Source organism: Colobus angolensis, unplaced genomic scaffold (assembly GCF_000951035.1).
Source record: "Colobus angolensis palliatus isolate OR3802 unplaced genomic scaffold, Cang.pa_1.0 Scaffold32, whole genome shotgun sequence".
NCBI classification, from domain to species: domain Eukaryota; kingdom Metazoa; phylum Chordata; class Mammalia; order Primates; family Cercopithecidae; genus Colobus; species Colobus angolensis.
The window spans coordinates 4,445,294-4,460,193 of NW_012116488.1; the positions used below are offsets into that span (position 1 = coordinate 4,445,294).

At 44.6% G+C, this 14,900-nt stretch overlaps 1 long non-coding RNA gene across 1 annotated transcript; it reads right to left on the reverse strand.

The window, feature by feature from the left end:
* Positions 1-12,639: 12,639 nt before the first annotated feature.
* On the reverse strand, positions 12,640-14,809 carry LOC105518455. The gene is made up of 2 exons (XR_001002826.1): positions 14,660-14,809; positions 12,640-12,973 (listed from the first exon to the last, which is right to left on the reverse strand). It is a non-coding gene; the product is annotated as an uncharacterized LOC105518455 (long non-coding RNA).
* Between the last annotated feature and the right edge of the window lie 91 nt (positions 14,810-14,900).

Sequence of the window (14,900 nt, forward strand, 5' to 3'; positions counted from 1 at the left end):
GTCTCCCCTCCCCCGTAACCCCCACCTCACACACGCTCCGCTGAGAACCTCTTTTTCTCTGCGCACCCACTGTGCCTCGCCTTTCTCTCCTCTTTAATTCCATAGTTGTATTCGAGGATGTCAGCATAGCTTAGAAAGTTTCATAGAAAGTCAGAAAGCAATTAGAGAGGCTCTTTTATTGGAGTCTCGTTGGTGCCATGGAATCTTTAAAAGGAGAGCCTGAAGGACCGAACACAATCCCATTAAGCCGCCAAAACTCCCACAGTCTTCAATAGGGGTGCTCAATACTTCGACAGACTTTCGCTGGCTCATTGGGAACCACGGGGTTTCAGTTCCTAGTTCCGCAGCGGACTCACAACGGCGCGGCCTTGAACCCCTCGTTTCTTCCTTTCTCATCGGAATTTCCATTGGTGAAATGGCTTCCAGGGCAGGAGCGAACATTAATTAATGTCTGCAGAGCGTTCCGAGGTCTCTGTTTGACCAGCGCTATGAAAACTTGAAGCGCTTTAATACAGTAACACCACATCCTGACTGTTTATTTGAAATAAATAAATAAAAAAAATTTCCAGTCAGTTTCTAGAAATGCGAGCTCGATTTTTAAACAAACTTTTACCTCTCTGTGCTTTAAAATCGATCGACTAACATGTGGAAAATGGGTCAAAGAAATTATGCTTTGCTGGGAAAAAGACCACGTATGACCAACGTTTCAGCTTAATTGAGTTTTAGTGCCAAATTATAACTCACTGAATAACTGGACTTGGGCGAAGGGGGGTGGCGAAGGCAGAGAGGGCAGGACAGCCAATTCTAATGGAAATACAGCTATCCTGGGCTGGGGTGGTGTGGCTACCCTCAGAACAAGGGCTGCAGCCGCCACCAACAGCCTAATTCCAAAGAGGTGAGGTTATCAGACTGTCGGCTCTCTTTGTGGGAAAATTGGGGATTGGCCCCTGTTGGATTTGTGGATTTTGATTCATATTCTGCTTTATTATTTAATGTAGCAAGCAACTTTTCTATAAAGCATAGTTCTTCTTCTGCTATTTTAGAGAATAACTTCTGTTCCTGCCAACAAAATTTAATCTCTTCCTTTAAAAGTCAGTATGTAAAGAAAGCAGGTGTTTAAAAGAAATAAAGTATTAAAAAAAATAGGTATTTGGCTGTCAAAGCAAAGTGCTGGGTTTAGAACGATTAGGATTTTGCTCCTGGTGTGTGATCACAGATGTTCATTTTATTAAACATAAGTTTATGTTGGACAGTTTCTGGATTAATTTTTGGAAAGGAGAATAGGTGATAGTCTTATAATTAAGGAATTATAATTTAGATGCTAATGAAACGACTACCAGTTATGGGGAAAATAGATTGTTTTCTAACTGTAAGGATATCATTAAAGATGGGTGTGCAAAAATGGAATATTGGAGTTTAGACTACTTTCTCTTAGTCATCAATTATTTTGAAATTTTTCTCAAATTTCATTGTCCCTCCTGGTCCTGCTGTTGCAGGGATCCACTCCTTGGCCTCTGGTGTCTGGTTTTGTGTCCATGCTACCGTCCTAACCTGCCTGTTGACCCTGCGTCTTCTCAACTGGGATACATCAAGGCCTGGGTGGGAAAGATCAAGACTCCCAATTCCACATCCACCCTCAGGCACTTCTCAGCCCTGCCTCCTTCTCCTCCACCACACTGGGTTCTTCCCTGACTGCCTAACCAGCCTTTCTCCCACTGCCTCTGGACTTCCCTTCCTTCCTTTTCCCTACTTGAAATGCCTTCCACCCTTCTCTCCATCTGTCCATATGGCACCTCTCAGACCCAGCTCCCCCATCACCACTCAGAACCACTTTGAGCTCACCCCCCACACTGTGGACTCCCATGGGATTGTCTCCACCTCTTGTTCCTCACAGAGGACCTCGAAATATTGTCTGTGTTTCATTGCACCATGCTTATTTCTCACTGTGTAGTGTGACTCTGGGAATGTTTCTGGTTGAGGAGAAAACAATGGGAACCCCTGGTGAGCAAGTATCATTTTACACACTTCTGGGGGCTCTGTCAGCACCCAGCACACAGAAACCAGGTCATCCGTCAGTCAATGGGATGCTGAGTTATAAATCAGACTCGTATTTCAGCAAGTCGGAAGGAGAAACACAGTTAAGAATGCACCTGTTCAGCACTTTGGGAGGCAGAGGTGGGTGGATCACCTGAGGTCAGGAGTTCGAGACCTGCCTGGCCAAGATGGTGAAACCCCGTCCCTACTAAAAATAAAAAAAATTAGCTGGGTGGTTGTGCATGCCTGTAATCCCAGCTACTCAGGAAGCCGAGGCTGGAGAATCACTTGAACCCGGGAGGTGGAGGTTGCAGAGAGCCGAGACAGTGCCACTGCACTCCAGCCTGGGTGCCAGAGCAAGACTTTGTCCTAAAAAAAAAAAAAAAAAAATAGAATGCACCGGTTCACCGAAGTCACAGGCCAGCAGTGGACATGCTTCTTCACTGAACTCACTGGACTGGCCATTGGACTTTCTCAAACAACATAACACTATTTTAATAACATGGAATCTTAAGTTGTTTAAAAAATGAATGTGACTCAGTTGGACTGCAATAGAAAGTAGAGAAAACACAAACAAAAGCAAATCCAGAAATCCAAACAGTTCTGTCTGCTTTGGATATTCTTGACTTGCCTAAGAAAAGGAACAGACTCTGGAGAAACAAACAAGACATTCCAACAGTGCTGCCATGTCACGGCGAAGGCTCCTGGAAAGGATGCCTCTTCAGGTTATCTGTTCCTGATCACACAAAACCCTCTCCTTTGAAGTTGCCTTGCACCAAGGCAGGTCCTGGGAATTTTGGGAAAAGTTCCTCTCCAGTGAGGTCCTTGTGTTCCTGGGTGGGTGGGGTTAGTGCCCCTTCCTCAGGGGAGCATGACTTATGCTGAATCATGCTGAAAAACTGGCGACAGGGCTTGCTTGGAAGAGGATGACAAATTCCGCTCTTGTCAATAAGCACATGATTAAAGTAATAAGATAAAAATGACACGAACACAGCTACTTTTAAAGCTCTTCAGGGAACAAAGAGATGAGCAATGGCTGTGGTACAGGAAGAAATGAAAGTGATGAAAATAACTCAAGAATTTGAAGGAGGAAAATTTGGCATTTAGATTTTACTGCAAATGTGCGAACCATCCATCTATGAGCAAGGTATCATTTCATACCACTTAATCAAATTAACTAAATGAGAAGTATTAGCATATGAAGACGGATTGCTGTTCTCCCCTGAACTTCACAATTCCTGAAGGAGGCCACACCTGAGTCTTCGTCTCTAGCTGAGAAATTGAACTTCCTTCTGGAGTATCAAATTATCGGCTCATCCTTGCAAGAAACAGTGAGATAATCACAAGAAAAAACAGGTATGTAAAACAGAGAGCTGGGTTTGGAGTACGGCTGGGTAAAAATGCACAGGTGGTATGATTTTCCAGCTGTTTTAAAAACGTAAAAGCTTTCTCTCTGTCTTCTTGAGGTCAAGGTTTCAAAAATGGATGGGTGGTTTAAGCCCTTTCCATCCATGCGATGAGCTGATCATCTTGTGTTTTTTCAACCTGGGGCCTAAACCGAATGAAATCCCAATTTCATTCCTGCCATTTTTGGAGAATATTTTGATGTTTTGATTTTGTTCCAATTCAGTAGTTTAAGAAAAATATGTAGGTTCAGGTGTCATTTGAAATTGGTTCACTAGGTGTCCTGATGGGGGAAAAAGGAGAAACAAAACAACAAAAATATCCGCTTTAGATTGATGGTTTAACACAGAATTGATGTTGGAGCTTCGGCTGATGATCAGTGAACCGGTGTGGTATGTTTGTGCGTCTGTTAAACACAGCTTTGGGTCAGAGCCAGCCTCTGAGTTTTAACCCTATAAGTCACCGTCCTTCTTCACTGTAGCTTGGGTACGTTCTCACTTAATGACATGCCAGGCCCCTGTTTATGTCAGACTCTAACTGTACCTGTGTGGTTGGATGTTTTTCAGAATTGAGTTTTTTTTTTTTCTTTTAATAGAAAGGGAATACAGTGTCAAGACTGTAATGGGATATTCTAGAATTCTCCAGCCTGGGGTTCCTTTCTTCCCAAGTGCGTGGGCATGTGGATAGTGAACATAGGAATGGTCACTCTAAGTGGAGTGACAGGAAGACCCTAGATATCCACATGTCAGGGTGGGCTGCAAATTTTAAGTAATAACTTTTGGTTTTTAGAGCTTTTTGGAGTTTTGTACTTTCATGTAAGAGATTCTAGACTTGGATTTCAAAGCCTCTCCTCTTTCCCTCAAAAACAAACAAGCAAATAAACCCAAAAACAACAAAAAAGAAAAGGTACTTGTTCCAGGGGCCTTCCAGACCCTTTCCATTGGTCAGTTTTAATTGTCACTCTGGTATTTAAGTGTTATTTGTTTAAAGAATGCTTGTATATGTTCAGGTAATTCATAAAACCTTATGGACTAAATGCCATGCGTTAGTATATTAAACATGCACTGTGCTAGCATGCAACATTTCCCAGGCTGATTTCCCTATGTCCTGCTACTAGGTAAGGGAGTGAATGCAGGGGGCCTGTGGCCAGCAGGACATAGTGCCGGGGATGGTGGATGACCTCTGATGACCATGTCTTGCCGCTCCCCCTGCCAAGAATCTCTTCCAAGCTTAAAAAGGCTGCAAATGCCTTTATTAATATTTGCCTCTGACTTTTAGAACCAAAATAAACTGCACATGACAAGTAGAACCTAGGTACGAAGAGGTCCTTCAGATGATGAAAGTGAACCAGCAGCATGTGGAGGGGATTGCTGCAGGAGAGAGAGGATTCCACTGTCCCAGCCAATTTTGACTCAGTGCATCTTGCATGACCCATGTTTACTTCTAGTAAGCATCAGCTCTTTCAAGAAATAGAAGCATTTTGGGTAAAAATAGTAAGCATTCTGATTTAAATGGGAGTATGATGTATATTTTAAATATTAGAGAGATTTTTATTTTATTATAAAAGACGGTGCGTTTGAATTTGGTTGAGTTTTTTATAGGGTACATATGGGCAAATGAAATGCACACGGGTTGTGTGCACTCTCGGGCAATGTCAGAATTCCTCATGAGATTTCATATTGTGTTGGATGCAAGTTCTCAGCCTCCACGAATGCACTTCTGCAATTAAAATGGAAGCCATGGGGAAGATGATTCACTATGCCAGGATTCAGTTTTGCACCTGACTGTTCCGGAATTCATCTGGTGCTCAAAGTAAAACAGTCCTGTTTTAGCAATGCACATTTTTAGGGGGTCCTGGAAATAACTTGGGGTTCTGTAAGTGTGCAGTCAACAGCATTGGCCTCCCAGGGACAGCACCTTACACTTATAAAAGGGGAAGACGGTCGGAAGTCCAGCATTCCCTGGGTTTGAGGGGTTGGAATGGGTAGGAGCAGAGGCAGCAGGCAACTCTTAGGAGGGCTGTGAGGGAGAAAACCCTCCAATAAGTGCCATTCTGATGCCAATCGTGGAGCTGCCAAAAGTGGCAGGAAAGGTGGCTGAGGCTGTGGCCATCTCACCTCCTCTGTCTCCCCCAGGCCTGGCGTGGGAACTCGATGCCTGACCATGGGCAGGTTTAAATCCAGCAGGCAAGTTTCAGCCTCTGTTGGAGACGGCGCCCACACCAGCCTCAAAGCAGTATTTTAATCTTAAGTTGCTCTTCCTGTTTTTTATGCTTGTACCGTTTCCCCTGAAGACCTCAAGGTGTTGTACCCAGCTGTTCGCCTGTGAAGCATCTATTTAATTTTGCGTAATTAAAATCTGGGGAAGTGGCAAAGGCCCAGGCAGGGGGAAAGGGAGCAGGATTCAAGAGAGGGTGGGAGGCAGGAGCGACAGCAAATCCTGGCACTGCTTGAAGTCCTCACTCAGTAGCGGCGGAGATATTCAAAAAGGAAGTGATCAGGTCTGGTGTGGTGGCTCACACCTGTAATCTCAGCACTTTGGGAGGCTGAGGTGGGAGGATCCCCTGAGGTCAGGAGTTCAAGACCAGCCCAGCCAACTTAGAGGAACGCTGTCTCTACTAAAAATAAAAAAATAGCTGGGTGTGGTGGCAGCATGCCTAGAGTCCCAGATACTTGGGAGGCTGAGACAGGAGAATCACTTGAACTTGGGAGGTGGAGGTTGCAGTGAGCTGAGATTGCACCACTGCACACCAGCCTGGGTGACAGAGTGAGGCTCTGTCTGAAAAAAAAAAAAAGGAAAACAGTGTCTCTGTCCAGTGAGGGTAAGAGCATGGTATGCATTCAAACCAGGTCAGGCCCAGAGGGGTCAGGGAATGTGTCCTTGGAGAGGTGGTACCTGAGATGAGTCTGAAAGGGTGATTTAGCATTGGCCAAGCAGAAGGCAAAGGCAGGGGTGACAGGTGGGAGGTAGTCATCCAGGAAAAAGGAACAAATGGGCTGAGAAGGGAGGGCTGAGAGCCCTGGGGTCCCACTCTCCATGTCGAGGCCTCGGATCCTCAGCCCTGCTTTGCATGGCAAGTAATCTCTTTCCACATGGCCTATGTCCCTGGTACTGTGCTGTACTGCAATAGGTCAGTTCAGGTTCTGCTGAGCATGTTTTAGAGGAAGTCAAAAAGAGAGACCCTGATGGACAGCTTTTCCAAGGTCCTATGCACACAGATGCTGGACAGCCTACATTTTCGGACCGTTTTGGCTTTCTCTCAGGATGTCTGTATCAGTATTGTCTTTAATTCATTTATTCAACAAACATTTATTGGCATCTAATAGGCCCAGAGTACTGGCCCAGGTATCAGGGCACAAAAGGAGGGCACAGTTTCTGCCATAACCTCATAGGGCTTACAATCTGCAGAGAAGGACATTTCACAGCAACAATGTGGCCCAGGTGACTATTTAATGCCTGTTGTTTCAGCAGCTCAGAAGGGAAAAAAAGACCTTCAGCAAGCATCCCTGGGAGCCCTGCTCTGTACCAGCAACTGTGTGAGGTGCTGGGGAGTGTGCAAGGTGGTCCTCAATGAGTTTGGAGCCAAATTGGGTGAGACAGGCAAGGCCATTTTAGTGTTACCAGTGGTAGATGTCTTGGGGACACACAAGATGGGGGGCTCAATGCTTGATGCATGGGGTATACCAGGAGGAGAGAGGAGCACCAAAAGGCTGAGTATCTCTAGGAAACCGTCAACCCCAACGGGGGCTGGGGTGTGGGGCAGGTCAGGGCAGCAGCAAGGGTAGAGGGAGCAGCAGGTGCCAGGTGGCTAGATTATGCCAGCTGCAGATGTCTGGCCGAAGATGTTTTCTACTGAATTAAGTTCACATGAAGAGAATGTTCTATGATGCTAGGTGCAACTTGGCATCTCTTTAAAAGCATGTGATTTCTCAAGCATAACCTGGATAGCTGCTTCAGTGTCAGGCTAGCCTACTGTTGAATAGAGACTGGGAATGTGGAATACATAACGACCCAAGCTTTGGGTTAGAAATGCAATGTGAAATTCACCAAGGGTAAGTAAATGACATGAGTCATGTTGATGCACGTATTTCCCGGGCCATGGCAGGGGGGCCCTCACGCCCTGCGTGCTTGATCACATGGGTGACTCTATCTGGCTTGCCTGAGCGGCCTCTTGGGATTCCATTTCTGGGATTGTGAGGGAGGAGTGAGGGGTGCGGACGGCAGGAAGCATGCGAGCTGCTTCCACCTGTACAGGAGACAGCTGGTCTGCGCTGCTTCAGGGAATCAGGTGACGGCAATTTCTGAGCTTTGTTTTCTGCAAGTGTTATTCCCCTCTCTGGGTGTGGCTAAACCTCCACTTTGAAGATGTAGATACCAGCAGTGGCTGAAGCAGGTGGCTGCAGACCTCCTGGAAGCCTTCTCTTTCTCAGACCCAGAAAGTTGCCTGTCTAAATAATGAAATCGATTTTGAGGCTCTGTCAAATATCTTTTTTTCCAAGAGAGCAACCAGTTAGTAATTAGTTGCTCAATTCAACTGTTTTTTCTGCTTTCTACAAAAAAAAAAAAAAATTTTTTTGAACGTGGTAGACTTTTTTTTTTTCCTGGGCAAATTCTTAGGATTTAATTGCACTTAAAAATTGTGGAGCCTGTCAGAATAAATTGCACATAGAATAGTCTTACCCAATAAAACTAGTCCTGTGATTGTCTCCGTTGTCAGGCTTCTCAGATAAAGTTGTGGGAAGGACAATTTAAGTCTACGTGATGAACCGCACTTCAAATCAGTATTCAGCATGAAGCTCGTCGCGCTGAAAAACAAATACCCAAGTTTAGCAGCCGTGATGTGTGAGGCATCAGACTGATTTTAAAATAATTCCAAAATTTGCCCCTGAAAAGAGAAGGAGAAATGTCTACCCCATTGGTTTAAAGTTAAGGCAGTGGCATTAAATTTGTAAAAAAAAAAAAAAATTTTTTTTGAAAAGACAAATAGTTTTTATAGCATATTAAAAATAGTAAAGCATAAACAGTATTACTAGCTTCATGCAAAATTGCATCTGCTATTTGGCTCAGTCAAATTGTTGTTTATTCCTGGTAGCAAAGGAGGATGGCTATATGTCAGGAGTAGACATGGCTAATTCTTTGGTTGTTAGGAAAAGGACTCCGTTTAGGGTCTGAAAACCCCCAGTGCTCTTATTTTTTGCCCTAAGAAACGCTTTCATTATTTGACCCTCTATTTTCGATAAGCGATTAATCAACTTATTTTCATGGAAAGCAAATGTTATACCACACACATATCTGTGTGATCAGTGTGAGTTCTTGGGGAGCAGAGGGTGCCCACTACTTTTTATTCTCCCTCCCAGAGCTCAACCCTGGTGTTGGCCAATGATAAACCTCAGCTAAATGAGTATTGAATCTATGAAGGATGGAAAGAAGTTACTCTATTGTTTGACGCCATTTTTAACTGTGTTATGTCTATCAGTTACCAACATACAACTTACATATATGTTTTTATATAGTTCCCTAAATACCCTCATGGATAGGGAAAACACCTCGCTTATAAGAAAGCATTGCCAGGTGTGGTGGCTCACGCCTGTAATCCCAGCACTTCGGGAGGCTGAATCGGGCAGATCATGAGGTCAAGAGATTGAGACCATCCTGGCCAACAAGGTGAAACCCTTTCTCTACTAAAAATACAAAAATTAGCCAGATGTGGTGGTGCGTGCCTGTAGCCCCAGCTACTCGGGAGGCTGAGGTAGGAGAATCGCTTGAACCCGGGAGGCAGAAGTTGCAGTGAGCCGAGATCGTGCCACTGCACTCCAGCCTGGGCAACAGAATGAGACTCTATCTCAAAAAAAAAAAAAAAAAAAGAAAAGAAAAGAAGAGAAAAAAAAGAAAGTGTCACTTCTACTTTTTGACATCGCGGAGAAGGGAGAAGGTGAGTTGGATTATAGACTGCTGAGTTGCTGAAACTTTTAAGAAGCGAGATGCTTAATGAGAATTCAAGCAGAGCTTAGCAGTTGGGAGTTTGGCTTCCAGAATGGGACTTCCTCAGGTCCAGTGTTGGCTCCTCAGCTTTGTGCTGTGTTGTGCAAATTATCTGGTTTTTCTATCCCTCAGCTTCCTCATCTGCAGAAGATGTGGACATCTGTGTGTTCATGATGTAGCTATTGGAAGGATTACACAGATAATCCAGGTAACGTACTTAGCACAGTGCGTGCTGCTTAGCAATCAATTGTTAATAAGAAAACAGGATTTAACAAAAACAAAATCAGAAAAATTAAGCTGGTTGAATATACTTTTTCAAAGGGCATATTAAGAGTATGAGTATGTTTATGTATGCATAATAAGTAATATGTTAATTGATTATATACGTTCTCCTTATCTGAATCCTAAAGAAATTTGAAAATTTATTGCCCATGGAAGTTTTTAGTTTATTAGTATGATGTGTAGATACATACACATCATATCTGGCCAGTTTGTACATTTTGCAAGCTGTCAAATAACAGCAGAGGGCTGGTATCAGCCCTACACCGGCTCTGGAGCTGCAAGGATCCCTGTAGCCAACTTTAGCTTGGACTCTTTCACTTAGAAAAGAGGACCATAGACACTGCGGTTGAAATAGAAAATCCTGGTGCGTTCGTCTGAGTCAGAAGCGCAGGGTGCAGTGGAGGACAGGCTCACAGGCTGTTCCCTTCTGGCAACACAGACTCTGCTGGCCTCAGAGGCCACTGGGGATGTGGGCCTCTTCCTCTTGGTGGGAGTGGACCGCCCTAGCCCCAGGCCAGCCAAATCCTCAAGTTCCCCTGGCAGGTGCTGTTTTGGTGCCAGGTTGGTTGCTGCAGAGGGAGGCATGAGCAAGGTGGAGAGGTAGGAACTTGGATCACAGATGGCTTCCAGGCAGACCTGGCTCTATCTTTGGCCTTGGAACCTTCCAGAGCCTCCCAATCCTGTTGTGTGAAGATGAGCTTGTGTTGCCAGGATTAGCTGCAGGAACAGGCTATCCCTGTTTACAAGCAGGCGAGGCGATAGATGCGGTAACACCTGTCCCAGCCGACAAGAAGGCAGTTGCACTCTGCAGCAGTTTACTTTGATAAATGCTCGAAGCAGATAAAATGATAGAATGTCTGATATAAGTCAATGGTAATGTGAATCAACACATTTTGTCCAGTTCTGCCTTGTACAGATCTGTTTTGCTGAAGATGTCATTTTTCACAGAGTGACATTTTTCCACCTCACAGTTATCTTTGTGTGAGAAAGGAGAGGAAGCCAGCTTAAACTATGAGTTGTTTGTGTGCATAAAGGTCCGCCCAAACTCTCCTAGTAAATCAGGGCCTGAGAATGGTTTTAAAAATCCAGAAGATTCTCAGTTTATTCTGGATAACTGAGCTAGATAATATTGTAAATGTTGACAGATGTTACTTATGAACACTTGAATTGGCCAAGTGTTAAAATATCCTACATATTTAATATTTTAAAAAGTGAATCAAATGTGCTATTTTTAAGCTACAAAATTAGGTTCAGATACGTCTACTAAAAACCCATCTGATGACATATTTAAGGTTACTTGGTAAAAAAATGTTTAGGATTGGGTCCGCAAACAAAAGCAGTTACATGTAAAACATTGTTAATTATCGGTTGTTTGACTTAATCTGGGTGACATTTAAAACTGGCTTGTGTGTGTAGACAGAGTCTAAATGTGAATCTTGTTTATTAAAAGACAACATTTGTGATTAAAGTTATGAGTAAGGATTATATAATACGTCATTATAAAATGGATTAAAACTGCTTAAATGTTTTCCCCAAAGAGAACCGCATGATAAACTCTTCTGCAATTCTGTAAGTGTCTCCAATTACTTTGTCTTGAAGCTAAAGGAATTTAATAAGAAGAGCTAGCATTAATTACATGCTGACTGTGTCCAGTGCTGGAGGGCTTGGCCTGTGCTTCCTCATTTATTCCAGGTACGAATCCAGCAAGATAGGTGCTGGTGTTATACCCATTTTACAGATGAGGAAACCGCTACTCAGTCAGACTTCCTCACCCCGGGTCAAGGGAGAATTCAAAGCAGACGTCAAACTCGAAGAGCCTGTGTGCTTCACGACTGTGCAGTACCACTCCTGAGTATTCCAGAGGCTTGCGGGGATGATGGCAGCATCTTATTGCATCCCAAACTATACAATAATAAATACAAATGGATGTAAATTAGTACCACTGGGCAGATGTCACAGTAGCAAGTGTTTTGAATTTCCGCCTGACGTTTCCTTCTGTAATGGGCAGGCAGCCTGTTACAGCTGTAGGATTTAAAAATGTTCCTGCAGTTTGAACAGAACCACTGTATGACAATTAGAGGATGTTTCCAAATGGAATTTGTCCTGTGGAATTTTAGGGCAGAAGTAATGTTATATTATAAATACAGACTCGACCTACAATGCGAACTGCTATCTAACAGCTAATAGGGGAGAGCTAAAAACAACTTCAATGTTAAAAAAAAAAAATCATTCAGTGTCTATTGAGCCTCTCCTGTGCACTAGGTGCCAGGATACACAGGGTCCTCTTCCTGGAGCGCGAGGGTTCTCCAGCAGAAGACAGAAGCACACCCAGAGAAAATGAAAATATTTCTAGATGGAGGTGAAGAGAGTTCTACATGTGAAAGTGATATATAATGAAGGTTTAAAAAAGGAAACATTGGCCAGGCATGGTGGCTCAAGCCTGTAATCCCAGCACCTTGGGAGGCTGAGACGGGCAGACCACCTGAGGTCAGGAGTTCGAGACCAGCCTGGCCAATATGGTGAAACCCCATCTGTACTAAAAATACAAAAATTAGCTGGGCATGGTGGCGGGTGCCTATAATCCCAGCCATTCGGGAGGCTGAGGCAGAAGAATCACTTGAACCTGGGAGGTGGAGGTTGCAATGAGCCGAGATCGTGCCACTGCACCCCAGCCTGGGCAACAAGAGTAAAACTCCGTCTCAAAAAAAAAAAAAAAGGAAACATTTTCAAATAACAGTCTTCTGGCTCATAAGAATACCAGTCGTTTCAAAAGGAGAAAGTTAAACGTGGGGAAATACTAGGAACGAATAGTAACACTTAATGAAATATTGATTGGGGGTTACACGCTATTGAACCGCAATAAGTCCCTAGGGCTTCGTTGCCCAATCACAACCAGGACAGACCAACAGACTTTTGAGTGAGTAACAGCATACCACATTTCTGACACGTGTGTATTTCAACACATTTGATTTATTGGTTAAGTGAAGTCACCGATGATCAAATATCCTTGATGGGAATCCCCAGCCCTCCCCACTGCCATCTGCATTTAGAGAATCCCAGGAATCTATGTGGGTAGAAGGGGGCGGGCAAAGAATTAGAGACTTTTAGATCCAAGTTGGTCCATTAGGGAATTAGATGTGTTTGTGCTCATTTTAAGCAGAAGAAATACACAGCTAGAGGAAGAAGAGAATCCCAGCTCGAATCCTGCCCACTGGAGTCCATGGCACAACTTCCAGATGGTGATATTCAGATTCTTTTGATATTTCTCCAGCTAGGGATATGAAATACATAGAAGAAAAAAAAATCTTATGCCCTGGAAGAAAAATAAGCATATCCTAACTATTGACACTCTCGTGTGTGTATTTAATGAAATGATCGCCTCCTATTTGAATGTCATGAGGTCAGTCATCGGGGCCACTAGAGTCTCAACTTCATATGGCAACATGAGGATCTGTGGGCCCTTCTGTCCCATTCACCCAGCATTCCCGGTGCTTCAGACAGGGTCTGGGATGTCACAGGTGCTGAGAATAATGTCATGGTCAAGTGATGTGATGATTGACAGAGATGAATGTAGAATGGGGCTATTCGAATGAGAAGTACCTTTTGGGCAGCAAGTTAAAACAGTGGGTAGACCCTTGAGGAGTTCATGGTGTCATTTGATGATGCAGTCTTCCTGACCTGTTCCCTAGGTTTTTTTTTTTTTTTTTTTGAGAGGGAGTCTTGCTCTTGTTGCCCAGGCTGGAATGCAATGGTGCAATCTTGGCTCACTGCAACCTCCACCTCCCAGGTTTAAGCAATTCTCCTGCCTCGGCCTCCCAATAGCTGGGATTACAGGCGCCTGCCACCACACCCGGCTAATTTTGTATTTTAGTTTCTCCATGTTGGTCAGGCTGGTCTCAAAAGCCCGACCTCAGGCTATCCGCCTGCCTCGGTCTCCCAAAGTGCTGGGATTACAGGCGTGGGCCACCACACCCGGCCTTGGAAAGAATAACGAAGACTCAGGAAGGGATTCCAAAGAACACACGGCTAATTCACAGATAAGGGAGAAATACAGTGTTTAAGAAATTCAGTAGCACCCAAGAGCTGACTGAAAACAAGTTGGGAAGTGGACTCTCACAGAGCTCAAACACTCAAGCAGCATTTGCATCTCAGAAGTAATTTTTGAGAATTCATTTGAAGAAGGAAGGATTTTCCTTTCCTTTCCTTTCCTTTTACAGGATGGTTCCCCCTAATGAACTGTTTTAAGCGGACGAAATAATTCATTTGGCACGCTCTTGCTTAAAACCCACAGGAAAAAAAGCAAAGTTCTCTTAAGGATGTCAGCTCCAGACTAGAGCAGTCCGTTTGAAAAATCTTGGTTTTGAGAAAGTGGCAGAATTACATAATTATTCACAACTCATAAGAAATTAAAATACTTCTTCCAAATATGAATTTGTGAGATAACAAAAACCACAAATTCTAGACTTGCGGAGGGTGTGTGCATCTTTTACTCTCCCACACACAAACCCACATCAAAGAGTCTGGGTGGCGCTGGGCCGGAACTCATGGCCGCGCTCGCCTTGGTGCGCCTGGGCCACAGGAGGAGGCTGCTGGGGCCGCTCTTCCGCCGCACCTCCCTGAAGGAGCTCCGGGGGCAGCGGGGATGCTGAGGACGCAGCGCCGGAGAGGCAGGTGGCGGCCCCTGCGAAGAGGTGGTCCCCGCAAAGCACACGGAGACCACGAAGTTCCTTCTCGCCCACTCACAGCAATGCTGCACGAGGTGAGGAACGACCTGGAAAAGTCCCAAAGTAAAGGCATCGGGTGATGAGAGGAATCTGGGGGTGGAGAAGTGGTCAGACGAAGCCCAGGGCTCTGTCATTCTGGAAGGGAGCCCCTGCCCTGGCGTCCTGTGTGGGCATAACTTTGAAAATCAACGTACTTCATTTAACAAGACTCATTTTTTAAAAGCTCATGTTGCCTGTTGAAAACCCAAGGGAGAGTGACCTTTGGCGGATGGATTAAACGCCACTAAATCAGTCCCATTTTACGGAAGCACCTGCCTCAGCCCCCTATGAGGCTGCGGGGATTCCAAAGTCAAGTCAAGCAGATGGGGTTCCTGCCTGCAAGGCCATCCGGTGGGCAAACCGTGGGCATTGGATGAGCAAATAGCGCATGGTGTTGATGACAGGAGATGCGGGGGGCGGGGCGGGGTGGTGGTG